The following is a 10,534-nucleotide window of genomic DNA, read 5'->3' on the forward strand; positions in this document are numbered from 1 at the left end:
TGTACTCAGAATCTCACACAACATCTCATTAGATGGTAGCAATGAAATGACATCATCAAAGATGCCACAACTAGTTGATAATGCAATTAACTACAACACTAACGATCTTACAATACATGGAATTGACTCGTAGAAATATTTTTTTTGGTTGTCCTGAAATAAAATAAATTATTACAATTTATTACAAAATCATATGAGGAATCCACAAATAATTGAACTAAATGAAACAAAAATAGGATCAAGGAACATTGGAATGACCTATCAAGTATGGAATTTGCCAAATCTCAGAATTCTTTTGTCTGACAGGTTCCATCAAAAGGCAAGATGAGCTGCAATCGCAATTCAAAAGCTTCAAACATAAATAGAAGCCTAATGACTAATCAAAATATAGATACACATGTCTGTCAAGACTACCTCTCCCTATAATGACATAATATAGATCCACCTGTCTATCAAGACTACCTCTCCCTATAACGACATGTCTCTGATCCCTAAAATGGAAAAATAGTACTTGGGCTATAAAAACAAGTCAAATTACTTAACAAATTACACAACGTTTGATGGTTTTCCTTTAATTAATTCAGTTATACATGAGGAGGACAATCTACAATTACTTCAAATAGGTAGTGACTTGCCTTCTCTTTTTCTTGTGGGGTACTAGATTGTTCCAAAGAAACCAAAGGGAAATAACACCTTCTTGCAAAACCAAAGCTTAAATCTTATTACTATTTATACAAAGTTGCAGAAGTAATGTTGCAGCATTTTCTCTTCCTCTCTGAGAGCCAAGCTCCACTACCTCCCCTAGAGGGGGAATGCCTCCCTACTCACTAGTAGAAAATAAACCTTTAGGAATAGTTGAAAGATTTACCAATAAAATAACAACCTTTTAGATATAGTAGTGTCCATCAATTCAGCAAGAGATTGTTTTGCCTCAGCTCCTACTAGTGAGCCTTGTTCTCATGATAAATGGACAGATTGAATAAAGCAGTGGCATGACCCTTCTTCCCCTAAGGTCTACCAACCCTAAGCAAACCCACCAAAGGTGGGAAGGATCTTGATTTTACAATAATTAATTTTTTTTTCTTCAATAACTAAAAGACTAAATAATTTTGCAACAATATTCTCTCTTGCTTCAGAGCTTCCTATTTTAAGAACACATATTAAAGGATCAATAGCACTAGCATTAACAAGCTCAATCTTATTGTTGTCATTAATGGATAAATTCAATAATACAATAGTAACATTGTCTTGGGTCTCCATATTAGAAGAATGTAATAGTGTAACCGAGGGTCGAGTAGCTCTGTAATTTGCAATTATGATCTAGTTTTCCATGTTGTACTCGGCAAGGAGATGTAATTTTTCTGCTGATGTGCTTTGTACTTCAATTATATCCAACTCTAAATCATCCACCAATTTTTCAAATTTTAGTATAATATTTAGATTGTCAGCCCTTGTATCTAACATAGAAGAAATTATCCTATGTGTGGAGCTCTGATCTTCAATTCATCATTTCCATAAAGTCAAGCTACCTGATCCAGATCTCTCAGATACTCTATTTGAAGCTTTTGTATCTCTAGTTTCTCTATGTTGAGAACCATTCCTTGTTGTTTCCAATTCAACACTTGTAAAGTATCATTGCTAAATTGGAAACCATCAATTTGTGCTTTTTAGATCCTCTGAAGCATTATTACCTCCAACGGTTAGCTCCTTTCTATCATCCAAACATGAACTAACACAAAATGGACGCCTTTCATCCTTTCTGAGGATATTGTTCAAAACCGTGATTTCTACTGAGAGTCCCTTTCATTGATGATGATTCTTGTTTAGTGTCACTCAGTGGTATACTTTTTATGCTCAAGCCTTCTTGGTTTTCACTGCTTGAAATAAACACCATATTTTCATGGTCTTTTATACAAGCCGAAAAATCCCTCAATGTAGGCTATGAATTTGATAAAAAATGCCCATCATCCAATTCCTTCTTTTAACAAGCCATTTGGAAGGTTTGACTTTGAAGCGTACTGCATGTTGGAAGCTTTTCTGGAAAAAATAAGACAACAATATTTGACTCACTCCAATCTGAAATCAATGCCTTTACAGCATAGTTAGGAATTAAATTAGTACGGCTAAAGGTCTGACATGTTTTAGGGCATGTTCTGATGTGATTTACTAAATATAAGCTCTCTCATATGTTTTCCTAGATGCTACTATTACTAGATCTGACATTAGTTCTAGTGAAAGAGGATACGAAAAATTAACAAGAATTTCCACTACTCCTCTTTGAATTCAACTAGGTAATCATATATTTGTGTAATAATACCAATAAGATCGTTAATTTATTCTTCTTCTTTCTTGTCATTTTCATGGCGACCGTACTCCATTTCTTTCTCCAAAATAGATGCTTCCTTCAATTCTTCCTGATTTGATGTCAAATTGAATCTATCTACAATCCATTGTAGTTTCTCACAACTTATAAGTCCCTCTCTGTGATCTGTCAAAACCGACTCGACCTCTTCCAAAGTTTCCTCATCTAAGGATTCACATCTATATCTTAGTCTATGCAACTCCTCGGCCCAAATTTCAACCTGTAATTTAATGGATGTGTGAGTCATCCTCTGGACACTCAAAAAACATATACTAAATATAGAATTATAAAATCCATATGCGATAATTAAATACCTAAATCTTTATCTGGTCTGAAATGTATAGAGAAGTGAGAGGTAAGGAATTTAAGACACGATAGATATCCAAAGAAACATTTCAAAATTTAGTGATATACTGCTGGCTGCAAAGTATCCGAGATACCATAAATTATAAACAGTAAAAACTACTTGGAAAAGCACTTTTAAAGGAAAAATATAAGAAATGAATTTTATATATAAGCATCATTAGAAGATCTCATTCCTCATATGTCAAATGTAAACAGTAGGAAAAACTGAAATTACAGTACTTTGGAGAGAAACATAAGAAGCTTAGTGCCATTGGCATTTCAGGTCTTCCTTAAGAAACATTATCAAGATAAATATGTGAAAGATCCATTTTCTAATTTCTAATATGGACAATATCTTTCTCCATAAAATCTATTTTCAAAAATGATAATTTCAAGGCTCGTCGTGTATCCTTAGTTTAAATAAGAAGCATTTAATTTAATTGAATTAAAAGAGGAGTTATAATTTCATATGTATAAGATAAGATCAAATCATAGAGAAATTGCATTCACTTACAAAAAAATTGAATTCTTCAAGCTTCAACAAGCTACATTTGTTTCTTGGTTTTAACTGTAAATTTTGTCTAAACTTAGCAAAGAAAATCACAATCTATTCCTCTAGCAACGTTTTTTTATTTTTTTGGTAGAAATTTTAGATTGCTTGATCCTGGTTCACCATTTGTTTGCTGGGCTCTTATGGCCGTGAGTGGGGCTTCCAAGAGTCTCATTCTTGCTGGAGCCTCCAGTTGTGATGAATCTTCTCCTGGGGCAAGGTCATAGGAGAAGGAGCCATTTTATGTTAATGAGTACTAGAAGTTAAATAAAGTTAATGGTTGCTTTTCGCGTAGTCAGGATCGGCCTGTGCTGGTTATTCCTCTTGAAGCAGTAATGAAAGATGTGGGCTATTTGGCCACACATGCATTGATATGCAAGTTTCTTGGTATCCGGATTTCCCTATCGGCTCTAGAAGCCTAGATTTGCCATTCATGGTAGGTGGAAGGTGATATGGATATTATGCTAGCTGGTAATAGCTACTTTATGGTGAATATCTCTTGCATGTCAGATTTGAACTGGGTCTTTGAGGGAGGCCCATATTTTTATGACAATGTAGGTCTTTTTGTCAAACCCTGGCATACGAGGTTCAATTCTGCTGAGGATCTTCCTTCAAGGGTTCCTCTTCGGGTCCACCTGTTGCGGCTTCCTTTGGAGTTCTGACACGAGGATATCCTGGGACAGATTGATGTTGTGCTTGGAAAGCCGACTGCTATAGCACATCAATCACTGGATAAAAAGGTTATTTCTTATGCTCATATTTGTGTTGAAATTGATTTAAATAATCCTTTGCTAGATTCTTTAGAAATTTTCCTAGGCTCTTTTTCTTGGATCCAACAGTTAGACTATGAATATATTCCCTTTTGTTACCACATTTGTCATGTGTATGGTCATTTACAATGTCAATGCCCTCAAGCCTCCAAAGGCAATGGTACCCCTGGTGGGTTCTCTGGCGCAAGGATGGAGAATAATTGTAAGGGGAATGGTCAATCTGTTAGTACTGGAAAAGAAAATGTTCAGACTAATAGTATAGGTAAAGGGAAAGCTCAAATGAACTCTTCAAGTTAGGGGCAAGGGCCATCCAGTACTACTAGTCCTAATAAGGATGGTTTTAGCTCAGCTCGAAACCATGCTAAGGGGCAAGGTCAGAAGCAATCTCATCTAGATCGGTAAGTGGACTTAGGGTTCAATCATTTTGAGGTTCTTAACAACATGGTTATAGAAGAAGGTATTCCTATAGAGGCTCAGTGTGCAGATATTGGCTCAAAGGGGAGGAGTTCTATTCTTAGTGGCAACCAGGATGTTGTAGTTCAACAATTGCTAGAGACTTCTATTGGCCCTGAGTCTGGTGCCCTTGTGGTTTCTCTTGCTCCAAAGGAAAAGGATGTTCTTCCAGTAGATTTAGTTAAGGATGTGTTGGCTTCTGGTAAAGGAAAGGGATCTTCTCTTGCTTTGGGTCTGATGCAAAGACCATTTAAGAAAGTCTCTTTTGCTACTCCCTCAAGAGTTGGGCAAAAGTAGGATAAGGAAAAAATTAAACTTACAGGAGATTTATTGGTAGAGTTTGGGGCTATCAGGACCTTGGATGAGAATTTTTCCCACTCTACTCAATGATTATTCTCTCATGGAATGTGAGGGTGTTGAATAGCATCCCCATACAAAAAGCTATTCACGCGATGGTGGTTGATCATTCTTCAGATATCCTTTGTATCTAGTTGACCAAACTTTTGATGGACTCCATGTTTAGATGTGCTCCTAAAATTTGGTTTCTAGGCCAATGTTAGTGTGTTGGTGCTTTGGGGAGCTCTAGTGGTCTTTCCATTTATTGGGATCCTATGAAAGTTATGCCACTTTACTGGGTCTCTTGCCTCTCGACTCTCTCGATGGTTGTGTCCTCTCTAGAAACTAGAGAGATGATTCTTGTTACTAATGTGTATTCTCCTACTGATCTCCATGGCAAGCTTAAGCTCTGTGAACATATTAGGCATGTCAGAAGTTGTCATCCTTTCTTGCCTTGGATTGTGCCTAGAGATTTCAACTTTGTTCTTAGTCTGGAGGAGAAGAGGGCCCTTCTTCTAAGTTTCTTCAACAAAATATTGATCTTTTACATCTCTCTGATGTCAAACCTCTCAACGGGATCTTTACTTGGAATAATTGAAGGGTTGGAACTGATGGCATCTCAGAATGCTTGGACAAGTTCCTTGTTTCTTGCTTTTGGAATTGTGGCTTTCTTTCTTTCTTCTGAAATTCTTGATTGGAGAGGTTCTGACCACTAGCCTATTAAGCTCATAGTTAGTTATGTTGCTATTTCCAAGAAGCCTCCCTTTAAGTTCCAGCTAATGTGGCTTCGAGACTCTTCTCTTCATGACTTAATGGCTCACTGGTGGAGTCAGGGAGGTCTTGGCTATGGCACTGCTATGTTCTCCTTCTCTAAAAAACTTCAATATGTTAAAAGGAAGTTGAAGCATTGGAATAGGAATTGTTTTGGTAATCTCCACATTATGAAGAAGGGGGCTCAGGATCATCTTGATGTTATTACTAGGTAGATTCAGGATCTAGATTTTTCTCAAGCTCTTGGCATAGCATAATCTTGAGCTTCTACTGATTTAGCTAAGCGGGATCTTAGAGAATAAATTTATTGGAAACAAAAGGCCCGAGTTGACTGGCTTCAGGAAGGGGACAAGAACACCATTTTTTCCCATAAATCTATGTAGGCTTAACATAATAGGAGTTACATTTCTTCTCTTGTTACCTTTGATGGGACCTGTCTGACCTCCTCTCAAGCTATATCCAGGGAAGCTATTCAATTTTACTTTATTCTCTTCTCAGATGACTTACCTCCAGTAGAGATTGAGGTGAATACAATCCTATCTTGTATTCCCTCTGTTGTGACTAGGGAGATGAATGGCTCTCTTATGAGGCCTATTAGTATGTCTAACTTGGAGGGGGTGGTCTTCAACTTGCGAAAAGGCAAAGCTCTAGGGCCTTATGGCTTCCCTATTGAATTCTTTCAAGAATTTTGGGATATTATCAATATTGACCTTTTGGATGTGGTTCAAGAGTCCTATTCCAACAAAGAAATGCTCTAGGCCTTGAATGCTACATTCTTAGTCCTTATTTTGAAGAAGGAAGATGCTAATTAGTTGGACTTCTTTAGGCTCGTTGCTCTTTGTAATGTGGTCTATAAAATCATTACTAAGCTCCTAGCAGAGAGGCTTAAATTTTGGCTTCCCATGGCTATCTCTGAGGAATAAGGGGGTTTTGTGTTAGGAAATTTTTTTTTGGATGGGGTCATTATTACTTCCAAAGCTATTCACTCTATGTGTACTTCAAGGGAATGGGCCATGTTCATTAAGCTTGATATCGCTAAGGCTTATGACATAGTCAATTGAGATTTCTTGTAGAAAGTTCTTCTAGCTTTTGACTTCAATCAAGAATGAGATAGATGGGTTCTTAGCGATGTTACTACTCCTTCCTTCTCAGTACTTCTCAATGTTGAGCTAACATAGCTTTTTGGGGCATCTAGAGGTCTTTGCCAGGGAGATCCCCTCTCTCCTTATTTGGTTATCATTATGGCTGAGGGACTTGGCAGACTTATCAAGTTTCATGTTTCCCAAAATCTAATTCAAGGATGGCAATGGGGAAATGGTTTTCCCAATCTTTCCCACCTCCAGTTTGTTGATGATATGACCCTTGCTAGGAGAGCTTTAATTTGGGAAGCTAAAACCTTTCGACTCACCTTGGATACTTATTTGGCTGCCTCTAGGAAGAAAATTAATGACCACAAGTCCTCTATTTTTTTCTTCAACACTCTCGAGCCTATCCAGTGGAGGATTGCTAATATCCTGAGATTTTAGATTAAGTCTCTCCCTCTAACTTACTTGGGGGTCCCTATTGTGGTGGGTAGATAACCTAAGCTTTTCTGGAAAAGCTTGCTCAACAAACTTTGACAAAAATTCAATCATTGGACTCATAGGTGGCTCTCTATTGCTAGCAAGGTGACACTCCTTCAATCAGTCATTCAGGCCCTTCCCATTTACAAAAGCATGGTTCAGGCTGCTCCAATGTATTTTCTTAAGGAATTTGATGCTCTCTCTCACCAATTTCTTTGGAGTGGCAATTTGCAAAATACCAAGTGGAGCCTCATCAATTGGGATATAGTTTGTAGGCCAAAAAAGGAAGGAGGCCTTGGCCTTCATTCTGCTATCTTGTGCAGTCAAGGTCTTGTGGCCAAGCTCTATTGGCGCTGGTATTCTAGTCAGTCTCAACTTTGGGCCCGTATCCTATCACACAAGTATTTACTTGGTGTTGAACCTTCAAATATTTCTAGGTTTTCTCTTAACATAAGAGGTTCTATGGTGTGGAATACTCTCAAGATTGGTGCTCACTTAGTGAAGATAAGTTTATTTTGGATCTATAATAAAGGCATTGTGGCTCTATTTTGGAGTGATTCTTGGAATGGGCATCCTCCTCTCTAATCCTCTCATCCACACTTGCAGTCTCTTTGTGATTTTTTCCTTTTCGTTGGATGGAATAAGGTGGCACATTATAAGGAGGCTTATAATATGGGCCTTGCTATGAGTTATAGATGGAAGAATTCTTTTGATTGGCTACTAGGTGGGTCTTTGGGGGATTAGTTGGAACTATCTCAGATATTGGCCTCTAGTGAGCACAACTCTTTGTAGGAACCTGATGTTTTGGCTTGGGGAGGTGCTTCTTCTTGCAAGTATTTTGTTTCTTCAAGGTACCTTGTGCTGATGAAACAACTTTTTGGCGAGGTGGAGGTCTCTTGGTGGAAGAAAGTTTGGAATAGTTTTTCATGGCCTAAGTGTAACTTTTTCCTCTAGATTCTAGTTTACAATTGTTGTCTTACTTGGGAGAATCTTTGCAAGCAAGACTTCCAGGGGCCTTCCATCTATGTTTTATGTTGCAAAAGTGAAGAGATTTTTTCTCACCTTTTTTTTTAGTGCCCCTTTGCCAAACAAATTTGGCACTTCTAGTGGAGTGTGTGGGGATGTATGTGCTGGCATGTTTCCTCTTTGTCTGAATTCTAAGACCATTTGGGCCATACCCCTTCCAAGACTTCTTTTCTTCAAGTTGCTTGGACTATTAGCCCTTCTCCTATATTATGTCATGTTTGGCTTGAGAGGAATAGGAGGATCTTTCATGATGTGCAGTTTGAGAATAGGCACATGTGGGGGAAAATTGTTAATTCTCTTCATGAAACACTCCTAGCTAAATGTGAGATTGTTGGAGGTTTGGATCATATAGATGCTAGTATTTTCTCATGCCTTTCCTCTCCTCTTCAAGGCAGCACTCCCTCAGTCCCCCACAACTGCTTTGGGAATAGAGCTCAGCAACACTCTCAACATGTTAATTGTGAGGGGCATTGGTCTCCTCTGGAGATGGGCATTCTTAAAATCAACACTGATGGTTCTTCTCAAGGAAATCCTAGCCTGGCTAGTTTTGTGGAAGTTGGGCATGATATTTTTGGTGATATTCAATTTTTGTTTTCTATATACAAGGGCCACCATATGAATAACCTCATGGAAGCCTTGGCTATCTTGGTTGCAGTGGAATAGTGTTGTCAATAGGGCTAGAAAAGAATTATATGTGAGATGGATTCACAGGTGGTTGTGAATTTATTGAATAGTAGGAACCTTGTGCATGTGGATTGGCATTTAGCTTTGGCTATTTAGCAGATCATTCAGTTATGTAATTCTCTAGATTTTGGGTCTTTTATGCATATCCCTTGTGATTGGAATGGTGTGGCTGATTGTCTGGCTAAATGGGACTTTGAACATGGACCGAATTGGAACATTATTGATCATAGGATGCTTCCCCTTGATTTATCTCAGATGTTGGTTCAACTTGTGGACCAAGATAAAGCTTTGTAGTTCTACTCTACTTTTTATTCAATAAAATTTTTACCCCTCTTTTAGTTGTCTAAGCTACATTTATTTCTTTGTATTGGCATGCCTCCCTCTCCACAACTCTTTGAAGGCTACTGTTAGTAATTCTTTAGTACATGGGCACATGCTTGCAGATGTATTTTATTTTCCTTATCATGGTTAGAGCTCCTCCCTAATCTTCTATAGTTTTTAGGAAGCATCCGCCTATGTTGGGAATGATCAGCAATTTTTGGTGAAAAATGGCATATTTTCAGCTTTGATTCTGAAGTGTCGAATAGTTATCCTACTGGTCATAGACCCTCCTTAACTAATCACATCTCTTGTAATCTCGTGGTGACTCTAGACTAATGTGAGAGTTCTTGCAAATTACACACCTAATCACCCATTTGGTTTGGTGAATAATTGGTTCCCACTATGCAATCAATTCAGATCACACCCCTCATTTGGAAATCAATGTACTTTAACTAAAAAAAAAAAATGCTTGTGTAGCTCAATGGCATCCCAACACACACACATATTTGTAGTTTGTTAGTTCTTTTTTGATGACGTCTCTAATTTTTTTTACATGTGTACCTATGTAATAATAAATCTTACATTATGTTTTGGTGATCATTTTGTAGGGTGCTAGTTCTTTTTTTGTGATGATGTCTCGGGTTATGGTACACTTGGGTTGGGTTCTATACCATGGTTTTGATTGAATTTGATGAAAAAATCCATCTTCCTAAGATACAAAATCCAAAAAAATATTTAAAATTTTGATTATTGGCAATGCTAGATATATTATTACATAGAAATCACATTTATAGTTGAAGTGTCAAGTTCCACAGATAACTTTAAGAAACTCCCCTTTGGAAAAATTTAAAAAAGTTTTCCAAATCAAACATTAGTTTAGGGGAAAATTATTAATTTCTATTGGCGAATTAATTTTTTGAGTAGGAAAAAAATTTAATTTAATTGGTGATATTTTTTCAATTGTATGAAAATCCTATAATATCTTGGTGAATCTTTCATTATTGATAAAAATCATGGACAAAAGTAAGCATACCTAGAAACAATGATTTTATTATTATTAATATATGGACCCTAATTGATTATCAAACTTGAAGGTTGAATTTATCTCACTTTTATCATTATAGTTTCCCTCTAAATTATTGAATGTTGTATGTAGGAAACTTCCCTATTATTTATGATTGTTGGAGGATCCTAAATCAATGACCTGAATCCTGTTTTGAGCCAAACTTTTAAAAGGATACCAATTTTTAAAGAAAGTCCCAAAAGTAAAGGCATATGTTCCCAATCAAATCTATTTTGGGCCAAAGTGAGAAAGGATAAGAAGTTCCATGGAAAGTCTCATGAATAGGGATGC

The 10,534-nt window shown here is 37.1% G+C and overlaps 1 pseudogene; it reads right to left on the bottom strand.

Annotated features, from left to right (window-relative positions):
* Positions 1-284: 284 nt before the first annotated feature.
* On the bottom strand, positions 285-2,609 carry LOC149546079 (U-box domain-containing protein 4-like; annotated as a pseudogene).
* Between the last annotated feature and the right edge of the window lie 7,925 nt (positions 2,610-10,534).

The sequence above is a fragment of the Cupressus sempervirens genome, chromosome 7 (genome assembly GCF_028749045.1).
Source record: "Cupressus sempervirens isolate cs-2001-9-10 chromosome 7, ASM2874904v1, whole genome shotgun sequence".
Classification (NCBI taxonomy): Eukaryota; Viridiplantae; Streptophyta; class Pinopsida; order Cupressales; family Cupressaceae; genus Cupressus; species Cupressus sempervirens.